We start from the raw sequence: 14,930 nt of genomic DNA, 5'->3' as shown, positions 1-14,930 counted from the left end.
AGTTGATGGGCCCCAGTGCAGTCTGCAAATGGCCAAGTTGTTTCTGCTGTTCTGATGGAGAACACCTTGAAAGCAAGATGTGTGAAAGAACAGAGCAGATATTATACTCCAGTTACCAGCACAGTGTAGTAGGGAGGGCTAGGGAGTCACAGGAGAGGAGGGTCTGGAAGGCCTCCACATGGTGACATCTGCTGGTAGCAGATTGACAAGAGGGAGCAAGAGCTGCACACCTCTGGGAACAGTGTGTCAGGGAGAGGGCACCACTGGGGCCAAATCTCTCAGACAGAAACTAGTTTGACGAAAGAAGATTCGGAAAGTGGCCAGAGTGGCTGGTGGAGGCTGGGAGGTGAGAACAAGAGATGGCAGTGGATGGGAGGGCCAGGTGCCGAAGCCTGGTTACCTGAGTTAGCTATCTGTTTGTCTCTGAGAACACTACTAGAAAGCTTAGCACTTCTGAAGCGTGATATTTCCTAGCTCCCAATTCGGGGGGGCCTGGAATCTCCACACAGTTGAGACTGGGTGTTTCTGCCCCCAGGTCTCTGTGTGATGCAGTCTGCGCCTCACCCGAGGCCCAACTGTGGTAAGATTTGCTCCCAAGTCACTGATGTGACTAATGTCAGGATTTAGCTCAGACTCAACAAAGTGGGTTTAAGCGAAATCCTGAATTTGAGTTCTTTTCTGCCTATTAGCCTGGGCACTCCCTAGGTTCCTTCCTCTGTGGGCCTCTATGTAGGGCAGTTCTAAACACCAGTGCTTGCTTCCCCAGTGCAGGGATACAGGAAAGAAAGGAAGGGAACAGAAGAGAGTAACAGGAAAGTGACAATGTTTTGTCATATTCTCTTGGTCAGAAACCTATTAGCAACCAGGCAGTGGATAGACAGGGAGGTATATAGCACGGGTGGGGATCCCTGGGAGCCACTGTGGAGTCAACGTGGTGGTATAGTCAGCACATTTCATCCAGACCATGAAATGGAGGTAAGCTTTAAAGTCGATGTGTGTTATGTTAACATGGGTTTGACTCCTGTGTGGCACTTAAGAGACAAAAAGAAAGAACAAAGAGAAAACAAACAAAAAACCAGTCTCAAATGTAGAGCACAGACTGGGGATGGCCAGGTGGGGGGATGGGTGAAATAGGTCATGGGGATTAAGAGTACACTTATGGTGCTGAGCACTGTGTAATGTACAGAACTATTGAGTCCCTGCTGTTCACCTGAAAGGAATATAACACTGTCTGTCAATTATAGTGTAGTTTCAAAACTTAAGAAAAATCGGTCCTATGAGATCTAAGCTTAGAATACGCAGAGTTTCCTCATGAGGTCTCATCGGGCTGAACGTCAATCCACACGAAAGGTAAATGAAAATGTCCAAAGACAAAAGTACAGTCTGTTTATATGGAAAGGCCAGGGCCCACCTCTGTGTTCACATAAAAGGTAACGTCCTATGCTACTGGCAGTTGGAGCAGAGTTTCACTCGAGTCCTATTGGAGCGATGCTCCTCTGGTGTTCTCATTCTACTTGGTTGTGTGTCTTTACGAAGTAATTGAAATAACGATTCCTAACCTTTGTCTCGTGGATGAAGCAATATTCGACTCTTGGTAGCCATCGAAAGTTTGGAGCGGGAACAACTTTCGGAAAATATTTAGCATTCGTATCTCTCATCGTGTTACAGATAAGGAAGCTGAAGCCCAACAAGGGCACCCGGGGAACAATAACACAGAGGAGGTTCTCCTGACACCTGGTTCAGGGTCCTAACTCATTGAGGAAGTGTGAAGAACGCCCAACCCTCCAGGGTCAATGGACATATCATTTGAACGTGTCATTTTTAAAGAAAAGTGAAATGCGGTCAAACATGGAAAGACAGAAAATAACATCCTTTTAAAGAAAATCCACTATGATCCTCTACACTGTTTCTTACGTTCCACATATGAGTGAAAACTGATGATAATCATAGGGGAAAGGAGGGAAAACTGACCGGGAAGCCATCAGAGACGGAGCAAAACCATGAGGGGCTCTTAAGCACAGAGAACAACTGAGGGTGGCTGGAGGGGAGTTGGGTGGGGGGATGGGGCAACTGGGTGAGGAGCATAAAGGAGGGCACGTGATGTGATGAGCACTGAGTGGTATATGCAACTGATGAGTTATTCAACACTACATCTGAAATAAGGATGGACTGTATGTCGGCTAATCGAATTTCAATAAAAAAATAACGGAAATCCAAGGTTCTGTGTTTTCTTGTTTTCAATACGAAAAATACCGGATGATTTCTTTTCTTCCCACAAGCAATGAAGGGAGCTAGCCTATTCAAGGTGAGGCAGTTTTCAGGGCATGCTGCCTTTTTCATTTCAGCCCTAAAGAGACTTTCAAACATGCTTTCAGTTCCAGGCCTCTTGCCCTTCGAGTCCATTCTGAGCACCCTTGACAGGGTGGCAAAAACTTTGTTTCTTCAAGGTGGGTCACCTCAAGCAGGTAACATCTGTACTTGCCACAGAGTTACTACAGGTGTGCACCCTCCATCACTTACAAGTGCCTCTCGACAAGATTTCCTCACAGGCGGCATGAATACTGCTGGCTGATGGTTTTCTCTTTGATGACATTGATCCCATTTTTTCACTTGCACGATGACTGGGAGTCGGCTCTCGGTCTCATTCCTGGTGGTGATACAGCTCTCCAGCTCCCCCTCAAACATGTCCATCTCCTCTCTCCTAGAGAGGAACATGCAGAACTTAGGGACCATGGGGCGCCTGGGTGGCGCAGTCGTTAAACGTCTGCCTTCAGCTCAGGGCGTGATCCCAGCGTTCTGGGATCGAGCCCCACATCAGGCTTCTCTGCTGGGAGCCTGCTTCTTCCTCTCCCACTCCCCCTGCTTGTGTTCCCTCTCTCACTGGCTGTCTCTGTCAAATAAATAAATAAATAAAAATCTTAAAAAAAAAAAAAAAACTTAGGGACCATGAACTGGGAACACAGAGCAAACATATAAAGGTCTTGCCTGACTTCAGCTCAGCATAGGAGGGACATACTGTTCCCCTTTGGTTTGACCCCAGTGTAATTTAGTACTCTAACCTTCTTTGCCATTGACTCCAGACAGTGGCTCACCAAGACGGGAGGGATACGGAGTTCCTTGCAGACACGCCCACACACCATGTTCATCACCGTCTAGCATGTAAGACTATGTCCCTCATCTGATTAAGAAACTCTTCAAACGTTAATGGATCAGAGTGCAATGAAAGTCTAACTTGGAAGAAGGGCTGAGCTCGGGGATCCGTCCAGTCATATGTCTCACTGCTCCCATCATCCACGTAGGTGCTGCACAAAATGGACAAGGTCCCATTTCCAGTACACAGCTCATGCTGGCCCATCATACATATTCCTATCCTCTTGCGATCACATAGCGTCATGACCCCATCATCATGCCAGTGCTTCTCCAGTTCATGCTGCTCTCTTACTTCACTAATGAACCTTTTTCATCTCGGAAGTGCAGCCCAATAATATTCATTTTCATAGCTTCACAAAATAGGATTTGGCCATGCTTTAATGGATATGACCTGCAAGGCACAGGATAGAAAAGAAAAATAAATTCACGTACAGGACATTCAGAATACTTACAATCTTTGTGACGTTAAAGACATTAGCAATGAAGTAAAAACACAATCCACAAGATGGGAGACCATATTTGCAAACTGTCTATCTGGCAGGGGCTCAATATCCAGAATGAATAGAGATCACATGAACTCAACAACAGACAACAAAATGAATGCAATGCGTGAATGTGCAAATTGGGAATAGGCATATCCTCAAAGATGTGCACGTGAAAAGAAATTTGAAAAGATACATCACTAATGTTAAGGGAAATGCAAATTATAAAAAGCAATGAGATACCATTTTACATCCTTTAAGATGACTCTTCCAAAAAAAAAAAAAAAAAGCAATCAGAAGGGAAAAAAAGAGCAAGTGTTGGCCAAGATGTGGAGAAGATGGAAGCCTTATTCAATGTGTGTGGTAGGGATGTTTAACAGCATAGTTGTGAAATCAGTATGGTAGTTTCAAAAAAAATTAAAATTAGACTTACTATGTGTTCCAGTAACTCCACTTCTGGGGTGTATACCCAAATTAATTGACAGCATGGTCTTGAAGACATATCTGAACACACATTTTCATGGCATCATTATTCATAATAGCTTAACCATGAAAGCAATCCAAGTATCTGTCGAGGGAGGAACAGATGTTGTATGTACACATATTGGAATAGCATTGATTCTTCAAAGTGGAAGAAGACATTGACATATGCCACAACATGGGTGAACCTTGAGGATATTATGCTAAGTAGATGAGTATTCATGAAAATACACACTTTGACTTCACTCTTAGGACCTACCTAGAGTAAATTGCCAAAGACAGTAGAATGGTGTTGCCAAGGGCTGGAAGTAGGCGGTCATCGGAAGTTTCTGATTCATGGTATAGAGTTTGAGTTTCACAAGATACAATGAGATGTGAAGCTGGGTTACAGGGAGGTTGTTCAAACATATTAATGCATGGAATACCCTTAGAATGTACTCCATGAACTTAATGGACTTAACGACATGAAAATAAATGTAAACTGCAAATACGGAGAAACGAACTCAGGACAATTTCGTCTAGCCATTTATATCCTTTTGTTTAGGTCCTATCTCAGACATTTTGCTTCAGCCATTTTCCATGAGGCGACTTTGATCAAACAAAATGTTCTCATTCTGTGCCCACTTGGAAGCTTACAATCAGAATTTTCCAAAACATGAACAGTTTTTTCAAAAGTTACTATCTGAGGTCACTTATTAAGACTTTCTATTCTTTGACAAATTGTTAAATGGAACAAAATTTTAAAATTCTATTTCATCTGCTTTAATTTTAATTCACTGATTTTTAATTTCAGAATCAACTTTCTATGCCAATGGCTTGAAGTTTTTAACCCCTAGGATAACCTACTGGCTTTCGGTTCTGCTGTTTTCAGTTTTGTTTACGTGACGTTCTTTTTACCATGTCCAATTTCCTGATGCTCTCTATGAATATTAAAATATTTTTTTGCTCCAGTTGTTTTGATACATTTGACATACAGAACTGTGTATGTTTAAGATACCTGGCGTAATGATGTTCCTTTCGTATACTGTGAAACGATCGCCAGAATAAATTTAGTCCGCCGCCATCATCATCTCTAGAGATACAAAAATGAAGTAAAAAGAAAAGAAAGAGAGGTTTTTCTTTGTGATGAGAACTCTCAGAACTTGCTCTTTTCACACCTCTCAAATACACCATAGAGCAGTAATGAACTGTAGTCCTGGGGTGTACTGTAAATCCCTATTCCTTATTGATCTGAAACTGGAATTTGTACCTTTTCACCATTCACTCAGTTCCCGCACCCCCTCCGCCCTCTGCTTCTGGTTACTTCTATCTGATTTCTTGTTCTGAGTTAGTCTTCCTCCTTTTCTCTTCTTTGTCTCAGATTCCACAGAGAAGGGAAAAATAGAGATCCTGCTCCTTTGCTCTGTGACTCTGCAAAGGCACTGCGTTGAGGACCCCCGAGAAAAGGCATGGCTTTTTTTGCTGGTGTGCCTGCGTGGAGCTGTGCCACCAGAGCTGGAGAACTGGGTGCAGGGCGCTTCCTTGTCCATGGTACCTGGTGAGTTCTGCTGGAGGAACTGGAGCAGGAAGAGTCAGGCAGAGGCCATTGTGGTTGTCGCCCCTGCCCAGAAACAGCTTGAAAGTTTTAGTAGCATTCTGCAGTCTAGGTGCTTAAGAGGGGAGGTGGGCTCCAAGATCTTCTCAATTATTCATTGAGTAACTACACACTGAGCACTGCCCTATGCCAGGTATCTTGCTGGGCCCGTGCGCGGAGCTGAAATTACCTAGGGCTCCTTTGCTTTAGGAGCTCCCAGTCTACACATGGACCAAAGCTCCAAAGTGAACGCACGTAAAAGAAAAGAGCAAGCGCTCTGTACTAGGAATGAAGTGTGCTACGGAGGAAGGCTGGGGAGTCACTGCATGGAAAGATATGAAAGGCCTCACTGAAGCTGAGGTTGCTGAGAACAGATTGACCAAAGGGAGCTAGGCCTGCACACGTCAGGGAGCAGCGTTTCAGGAAGAAGTGACTTGTGCTGCAGACACTCAATAACAGAAGCCAGTTTGGCCAGAGGAGTGAAAAAGGCAGCCAGGGTGGCTGCAGGGACACTAGGAGGAGAGCAGAGGGGAGGGAGGAAGGCAGGGACAGATGCTGAGGCCTGGGAGACTGTTACTTATCTAGAGTTGCCCCGGGACTGCATTGCCCTGATACCCTGCATGTGCAGGTGCATCGCTTTAATTTCTAACAGTATTTGTGGGTGAAGAATGCGGGCCCAAATTAGCATGGTTCCCCAGGCTCAAGGTGTGTCAGTGGCTGCGGCTGTGACCAGGGCCATACTGGAAGAGGATTTTGTCATAAGTTGGCTCACGTGACTCGGGATGCCATCTGGACTCAGAACCTGAGTTCCTGTGTGTCTTTTGGCCTTGGCACTGCCTCCGTTCTCTGTCCTGTGAGCCTCTGTAGATGGCAGCTCAAAACATCGGTGCTTGGTTCTGCTTCAGAGAGAGAGAAGAAGAAGGGAAAGGGAAGGAGTGAGTAGTGGAACATGATGGAAAGTAACTAGGGAGTGAGAAACTCTTTGCATGACATGTAGACAAGCTCTAGGCATGGTACTTCATCACGTTGAATATGTCCTGTGGGTCAAAAGCCAGTCACTGACCACTTAGCGGTTACAGTCTGATGCCTATACCACAGGTCAGGATCCCTAGGAGCCATGGTGAAAGCCGCTCCCCTCATAGACCCAAACGAGGTAACGGGGTCTCGTTCTTCATATAACGGGAAACAATTGCATGGTTTTACTACAGAGGATGACAATGCCTGCATCTTCTTGCTTTTCCAGACCATCATGGTGCCCACCTTAAAATGAGGCCAAGAGGGAAAGTGACAGTTGCAGTATTACAGGGCTGGAACCCAGGCCTCTTCTGAGCAGCCCTCCATGCCAAGTCCCACCCCTTCTTGTAATTCTTCCATCTTGAAAATTGTGCCTCAGATACACAGGGGACCACCCCACACATGTAATAAATACTCTTATCCACAGACACCAGAGGATGTCCCAAGGAAGTAGATTCTAGCCTGATCCCCACACTGCAGGCTGGGAAAGTGGGGACTACGTGAGAGACACAATGACATAGGACACACAAGTGCGCAAAGAAACACAGAACGTAAGGTCTGAATTCAGCTCTGCCTCCTGAAGCTTCGGACCCTAGTTCCATTTCCAGAGAGTGGTGGCTATGGCCTTTTTGGCTCATTGTGTCCAGTTAAGGAGATGACATGGGGGAGAAAGCTAAGGAGTCAACTGCCAAGAAGGGGCTCTGGATAGGTCTGACTGAACACATGGTCCCAGGGATTAGAATCTTGAAAGAGTGACCTCACTTCCTCTGTGATAGGCCCCAACTGAACTTAGAACTCTGGTAACCGGGCACCCAGATTCAAAAGACAACCTGCTCTCCAGCTCACTTTGGTGGAGACGTTCGAGAGAACAGGATGTTCTCTTGCTGCCTTCCTCCCTTCAGGGTCTCTGGGCCCAGGCAAGCCCAGAGAGAGAGACTTGCAAATAATTGTAGACGTCGGCTCAGCCCGCTTTTCCGAGCCCTCTGGACATGTGGCAGGAGACACCAACAGGTAACACGAGGCAGCTCAGGGCAGCCCACTGGAGAGCAGGCAACAACTGTGATGCCACCTCAGCAGGCCCACACCTCTTGCCCCTCATTATGTGTGTCCCTGTGTGTGTGTTGGGGTGGGGGGCTGGTTGTCTATGTGTAGAGAAGGGGACAGAGGATGTGGGACACACCCTTCCTGGGCAGAAGGAAGCAGCCAGGTGTTGGAAGCCTGGCCCATCTTTCATGTTCACACCCCAGGTCATAGCAGGCGGGATGAGAAGCTGAGCACTGGGGACCAAGCTCAACTACCTCGATGTTAATCATGAGCTCTAGAGTTTCATCCGGCTACCTCCTTGCTCGATGTCTTTTCAGCTGCCCCTCTTTGCCTCAACTGGAGAACAGGATTTCTAATGCGGGTGGCCCCTTGTGGCAATGTCCCGGGAGGACACTAATGTCTCTTGACCCCATGTCTATGGGGCACTGCATTTTCAGAGCTGCACCCAGGAGGTCATCGAAGAGCTGGTCTGGGACTTCAACTACAACGCCCTAGACAAGTGGCAGGTGCACCAGGCCACCCAGGATCAGTGCCGCTCTGAGGTGAGAATGGGAAGAGGGTTCCACACACCCAGGGCCCCCACACAAATATGGGGACAAACCTGGGGCCCTCCCATGGTGTTTCCACATGAGTGCCCCGCAGGCCCAACCACAAAGTCATCCCAGTATCCACACCTCCACCACCAGCTGTGGGAGAAAGTAGGAAGACACTCTTCCCATAGGTGGGAATGGTAGAGAATAGTGTTCGTGTTTTTTGCAGTTTGGGGCGTGGGTTATTCTGTTTCATTCTGTTTTGTGTGACTTTTCCCACAGCCATGAGTGTCTTTGCATTTTGCTACTGTTTTGAGTATTTTCTTGACTCACCCCAGCCATCCTGTGTAGAACCCAGCTCCACTGTCCTTGGAGAACGTGTCCAAGGCCTTATGAATCCTCACCCCACACAGGGTGATTGAACATAAAAGGAACGGTGGGAAGAAGCCATTCTATATGTTCCTCTGTAACGTATCACCTCTCAGAGCACATCGACTCATTGTATGTCCCCCGGGTCACAAGCTGTGTCCTCATATGTCTTTTTGGACCTCCATATGGGAGGTTGTCTGCCACCGTGAATCAGCCTTTCAAGCACGGATTGGGTGCAAGGCCTCTGATGCCTCCTGGCCCAGGTAGTGGACTCTGTCTTTTCAGAGTTCAATCCAGGCCATCTTTGAGGAGCTGCTTGCTCCAAAGGCTCAGCTACTCCATCTCCCTTGACAAGCAGCAGGTGCCTCAGCCCACAACAACATCCCATGCTGGTCTGGGGTGAGAACAGGTCCAGATTGATGTCCAATCTCAGGACCCACAGATGATCACGGCAAGGCCAGAACCCACACTAGAAACAACCAGCTCCCCTGGGGCCTGCCGAGGAAGGTGGATTTCCCCTGAACCTTTCTCCCCACCTTAGGAACAGACCAGGCCGCAGCAGCATAGGGAAATGCCATGCATTCCATGCTCTGGACAGTTCTCAGGCCCAACGTCTATGATCTCGAGCAGCGTTGGAGATGCTAAGCCTCTGCTTTCTCCTGTCTGCAGTAGGGATGTTTACCGATGACTTAAAGGCATAGAGTTCTTAATAAAGCCTATTCAGAGAGAGAAAGGCTGTGGTGGCTCAGCTAACAAGATGTGTTGAAGTGACCAATGCTTTCTCATTTCACCCCTAAAGGCAATTGTACTTTCAAGCCTAGAGCCTTTTCTAGGTGGGCCCTCAAGTCCCTTTTCTTGCACAAGTTCCCGAAGGGATGGGACTCTCTGGTCTGAGCCCCAGACCCTGATCATCCTGGTGGTTCGTGGTGTTGAAGCTGACTCCATTGCCCCCCACACCCCCCTTCTCTACCTGGTGGGAAAAGGAATCATCCCTGTCCCTGGATGAGGCCCAGACGATGCTGAGGCTCCGAGAAGGCACAATGGAGCGTTTCGTACAGTCCCTGGTGCCATCCTTCCCAGATGGGAGCATCTCAACCACCTCAACGATCTTCTGCATGTACGAGATGTTCACTTCAGCCACACAGGTTCTGGGCCAGCAGTTCAATAGGTGAGTGCCCACCCCATGCACAGCACAGGGTGAGCCTCCCATCTACTGGGTGTACATCTCGGGAATGGCACTACCTCTCTCTGACCTTCCCTTTCCTCTTCTGAAAAGTGGGGTGGTTAAGAGGATGAACCTCATACAGGTACTGTAGGAAATCATGGGAGGAAACATGGCACGGGCTACTCTGGTGCTTGGCTCTGTAGAAAGGGCTCCTGGACGTGCTGGGCATCTTCTTGCTTAATAGTTCTCTCTCTCCGGTCAAGAAGCTCTCAAGTGCAACCCTCACAGGCCGGTGGCCCTTCTGGGTTGACGAAAGGAAATGCAAAGCAGGCAGTTTCTCTATGTGCAAAGGACTTCTGAGATTCCATCTAGATGGTTCTGGTAGTTGTCCTTTGTGTGAGCAGCTCAGGGGCACACTGGGAGCAGGCAGACCAGCCCACGGGCCACTCAGGATTTGGAAAGTGCGGGCTGGGAAGTAGTCGTTCAAGAATGTATATTAAGCACCTAGGAATGTGAATGGAGAGAGGAGATACAGTGTCTGGGTCTCAGTTCTAGTCAGAGGGTCAGATAGGCACTCTGCACACCCTAAGCACGCATCTCCAATGGTTGTTAGATGTGACATCTTCGTAGCCTCCTCTAGCTTTGAAAGGATCCACCGAGAGCTGGATCATAGGACAGATGAAATGATCAAGTAAAACTGGGACAGGGGTTTGGGTCCAGAAGCAGGGCTGGCTGCCTCCACAGAGCAGGGTGGGGGACTACAGGGGTGGTGGCTGGGGAGGGATTTGCCAAACCAGGGATCTCACCGATCTCTTGATTTCCAGTGGGTGGGCTTCATCTGGGGGGCTTCATGTGAAGAAGCAAATGAGTCAAAGAAGGCTGTGGAGGGGGTCCCGGGCCCTCTGGTCGGCAGAGCACAGTCTGGGCTCAGTGGGTGCCTGAAACACCCATCCCTTTGACGGTCCCAACTTGCTCTGCCTGCCCCTCCCCGCTGACCACCCCAACAGGGGCCAAGAACCGAGGGTGTGCTGAGCCGACCACTCACAAATCTGCCTCCAACCTGAGCCTTGATACTGGTGTGCATGGAGGATAGAGTAGATCAGGCCCATGGCCAGGTAGAGGAGAGGAGAAGTGGAAAAACCAGACTCATTCAGGTTTTCTGGAGGACCAGGCCTCCCACTACGAGGGCAGCTAGAGAGGGGTTGGAAGGGGGCTGGGGCCATCCTCTGGGACCCATACAGAAAGAACGGTGCTGTGGGCGTAGCATGTGCAATGCAAGGCCAGGCCTCTGACTCTGCTCCACATATGACTCTCCCCAGCACCCTGTCTCCCTTCTTGGGTACCTGGCCTGACCAGAATTTGCAGGCTATCTATCAGTCCCTGGGCCGTGACCGTGTCGAGATCAAGGTGGCCTATGTGCATGGGGCCATGGTTCTGAAGTGGCATGCCTGGGACCTGACAAACCATGTCCCCCTTCTCCTGATGCAGCGGGAACTTCTGGCGCTCACTGAGGCAGAGGTGGAGGGTAAGGGGGATGGCAAGCTGGGAAGGCTAACTGGGATGCGGTTCATGGGCTGGGTATTCCTTTCAAGGCCATGGGGTCTGTCCTGGTTTTGCAAAGGCATCCGGAAAGTCAGTGATGTGGATGAACCTTTCTCTGTCTCCTGCCCCAGTGCCAGCTCCAGGGCTCCTTCCAGCGGCAGAGCCAGGAACAGGGCCTCCTATAGAGCTAGAGGCGACCCCGGCTCTGTGTCAACTGTCACCTGCGGTGTCAGAGCCAGCCTCCCCTCTGTCAGCTGTTCCAGAACTGCAACCCGTGCTCCCATCTTCTGCATGTGTGCCGGGTGCTGAGCAGCAGTCAGCTGGACCACCCTTTTTGCTGGAAAGTTTCACTCAGGCAACAGCCACAGAGCCCACCGCGGCCCCAGAGGCTTCCTGCCACCGCTGGGTCACCCCAAAGAACCAGCTGGGTGAGGAGAAGCCCGACCTCCTGGACTTCCCTCCCAGGCTGGTGGCAGAGCAGCTCACGTATATGGATGCGGTGAGCAGCTGGGCTCTCAGGGTGGGCCAGGGGCACGCCTTCCTTCTGCTCTCACCTGCCCCACACCTGCCTTTCCCTGATGTGGACTCCTATGGTCTGGGACCAAATCTCAGCTCCACCACTTCCCAACCCTGTCAACCCATCAAGGCGCTTAGCCCCAAGCTTTCACTGTCCAGCTGCGGACTGTAGCGAGAGACCTGATAAGCACTGATACGGAGGTACTAGGGAGAAGAAATGAGCCAGAATGGAGAGACCAATGGGCAGGCCCTGGTCCCGTGGGTGGAGGAGGGCAGCTCCCTGTGTTCAGTCAAGTCCATGGGTCACCCACTCATGTGCCTTGGAGGATGAGTACCCTCAGCATTGATTAGGCATCTGATGTGTCCATGAGGACAGGGCAGACGGAAGAATGTGTGGTTGCAGCTCCCGTGTGAGAATGTGCATCTGAAAGGGGGGAAGGACCAGGGGGATTACCAGTTGGAGGGGAGGGGAAGAAGCCCCCTTGGGTTGGACCACCTTGCAGTGCCACCTGGAGCTGGGAGTTCCTGAGCATGATCAGGGTGCCAATGCCCTCCTTCCTTCCCTTGCTCTGTTTGCTCCTGGGTCATTGTGTACTGGGTTCCCTCAGGGAAAAACAATGGAATGAAATCCACAGTCTCGAACCAGGCTCAGGCCAGATTCTCAGCTCCCTGAGGTCCAGCTCTGACCTGTGACCCCTACGTAGGACATGAGTCTTGCATGGGAAATGGCTGGGTGAACCAAGGTCCGCCTGTTCTCTAGGAGCTGTTCAAGAAGCTGCTGCCCCATCAGTGCCTGGGCTCCGTCTGGTCCAAGCGCAACAAGCCTGGCAATGAGCACCTGGCACCCACAGTCCGGGCCACTGTCGCCCAGTTCAATGGTGTGGCCAAGTGTGTCATCACCACCTGCCTTGGCAACCCGAGCATGACAGCCCGGGACAGGGCCATGGTGGTGGAGCACTGGATCAAGGTGGCCAAGGTATGCAACGGGAAGCCCAGCCGAGGTGCTCTCCTGAGTCTCGGGCACTGCTCTTCCCTTGATCAGGTCTCAGGGTGGAAGGCCCTGGTCTTTGCCCTAGGGACTGTGCAGTCCCTAGGCTCTTCCGTCCAGGGGCATGCTGACCTTGCCTTGCATGGCCCCATGCTGGGATGCTCCGTTTCTGCCTGGCTCCTTCCTTGGAGTGAGGTAAAATCTTCCTCCTCCTCTGGGCCTCACGTGTGCCCTTCGGCAGGTCCCTGGACAGCGGCTTCCTCCAGCAGGAGCACTTTCCCCTGAGGGGGACTGAAGCTTGAGAGCCAATAAGGTGCCGGCTCCCCAAGTGACATCCCATTCTCTTCCCTCCCCAGGCCTGTCAAACCCTGAGGAACTACTCGTCCTTACATGCCATCCTCTCGGCTCTACAGAGTGTCTCCATTCACCGCCTCGAGAACACGTGGGGGAAGGTTTCCAGGTGAGTAGGCCTCTGTCCATGGAGGGACCAGGATGGACGAGGGAGCTCCCAGAGGCTTGTCCTCTTCCCCCTCAGGCAGCTTGGACCTTCTGGGAGGCAGCAAACCCCGACCACAGGACCTGGGCTGGTGGGTAGGTCTCTCAGCCTTCCTGGTGAGGAGGCCACCATGCCTCCCGCTTTAGAAATCAGTTTTGCCAAATGTCCCACACGGGGCTGAACTGCATTAAATCTCTTCACGTGTTTCCTTGACAGCCACTAAGCTCTCTGCCCATTTGAACCCCAAATTGACCCAAACAGCGTTTCTCAATGAATATGGGAAGGGAGGCCCAGGACGAGCCACATGAGAGCTCCCTCCCATGTCCTACAAAGACCTTAGTGCTCAGAGGATCCCAGAAGAAACCCTCAACCAGGCAGGTTGACACTCTGGGGTTCTCAAAGAAAAGGCACTCGCACTCAACCCTGCCACATTATTTGTCGATTGATCGTGCCTCCCTTGCCTCTCTTCAGGAAGCCATTGAGGATCTTTCAAAAGCTGTGCAGCAAGGACAGCGCACAGGGCAGGAACCTGCTCATCAAGGTAGCCTGGAAGGTGCAGGTCTGGAAAGAGACGAGGGGTGGGAGGGAACAGGGTCCTGAGTGGATGAAGTCGGGAATGGTCTGAAGCATTCCTTGGGGAGGGGAAGCCTTTGGCATGAATGTGGCGACAGCCTAGGTGCGGATGCCGTTGGCGGCGAGGGGGCAAGCAGGTGGTGTCCAAGCAGACTCCCTAGCCTACACACCCTCTCTCTCTGTGTTGACAGCTGGTCCAGGTGGGGGCCTCTACAAACCTGGAGAGCCCAGAGGACAGACCTGTGCTCAGTGATGGGGTTGGGCTGGGTTGAGGGCCACAACAATGATGAGAGTAATAGGACCCTGAGTCCTCAGGAGACCATGGGAGATAGGTGGAGTTGTCATGTTTCCCGATGAGAAAACAGGCTTGGGGAGGCCAGGCTGCAAGCTCAAGGTCACACATGGAGTGAATGTTGGAATGAGATTGTTCTGGAATCACTCACGGCCTGCTTCTGGATAATGGGGCCTCAGGATCAGTATGAGTTAGGTCAGATGTCTAGGTTCTGACGTCCAAGATGGTGGGGGCAAGTGGCCTGAGGGTATGATGGTCTCAAGGAACTTGTCCTTGGCCCTGCAGGAGCGACCATCCAATAGATTTGCCACCCTGGTGATGGCCCTCCGGGGAGCCCAGAAGAGGATGCAGAAGAAGGTGAGTGTGCCTGAGGCCCAGGGCCTCCAAAGTCAGAGGAGGAGGAGGGCTCCTCCCTGAGGGCTGGAAGCCTCCCAAAAAGGAAAGATCAGGAAGGGGGGGTCCTTCCCACTCCAGCTGCGGCTCCTGGGGCCACAGCTTCTACAATTCTTATTTCAAAAGGACCAGGAGGAGGGCCCAGAGTGGTCCATAGAGAATGGGTTTTGCGGGTGGGGAGGGACCGACCTAGTGCTCCATTCCCTGGCATTTTTGAAAAGCAGGCCCTGAAGGTGATGAGGAGGAGTCTGATGTTCTGGGAGGGGGAGGGGAAAGGGAACCCGTGGGGGGGAGGCTGCTAAGGGTCCTAGGCTGCTCCACGT

At 50.6% G+C, this 14,930-nt stretch overlaps 1 long non-coding RNA gene across 1 annotated transcript; it reads left to right on the top strand.

The window, feature by feature from the left end:
- Positions 1-4,437: 4,437 nt before the first annotated feature.
- Positions 4,438-9,777, top strand: LOC148108085 (uncharacterized). Its single transcript, XR_015720981.1, has 3 exons — positions 4,438-5,649; positions 8,181-8,285; positions 9,626-9,777. It is a non-coding gene; the product is annotated as an uncharacterized LOC148108085 (long non-coding RNA).
- The last annotated feature ends 5,153 nt before the right edge of the window (positions 9,778-14,930 follow it).

Source organism: Ursus americanus, chromosome 22 (genome assembly GCF_024610735.1).
Source record: "Ursus americanus isolate L20-20 chromosome 22, mUrsAme1.1.p, whole genome shotgun sequence".
In the NCBI taxonomy this organism is placed as follows: domain Eukaryota; kingdom Metazoa; phylum Chordata; class Mammalia; order Carnivora; family Ursidae; genus Ursus; species Ursus americanus.
The sequence above is the reverse complement of the archived record's forward strand: the minus strand, read 5'-3'. Positions and strand labels throughout refer to the sequence as shown.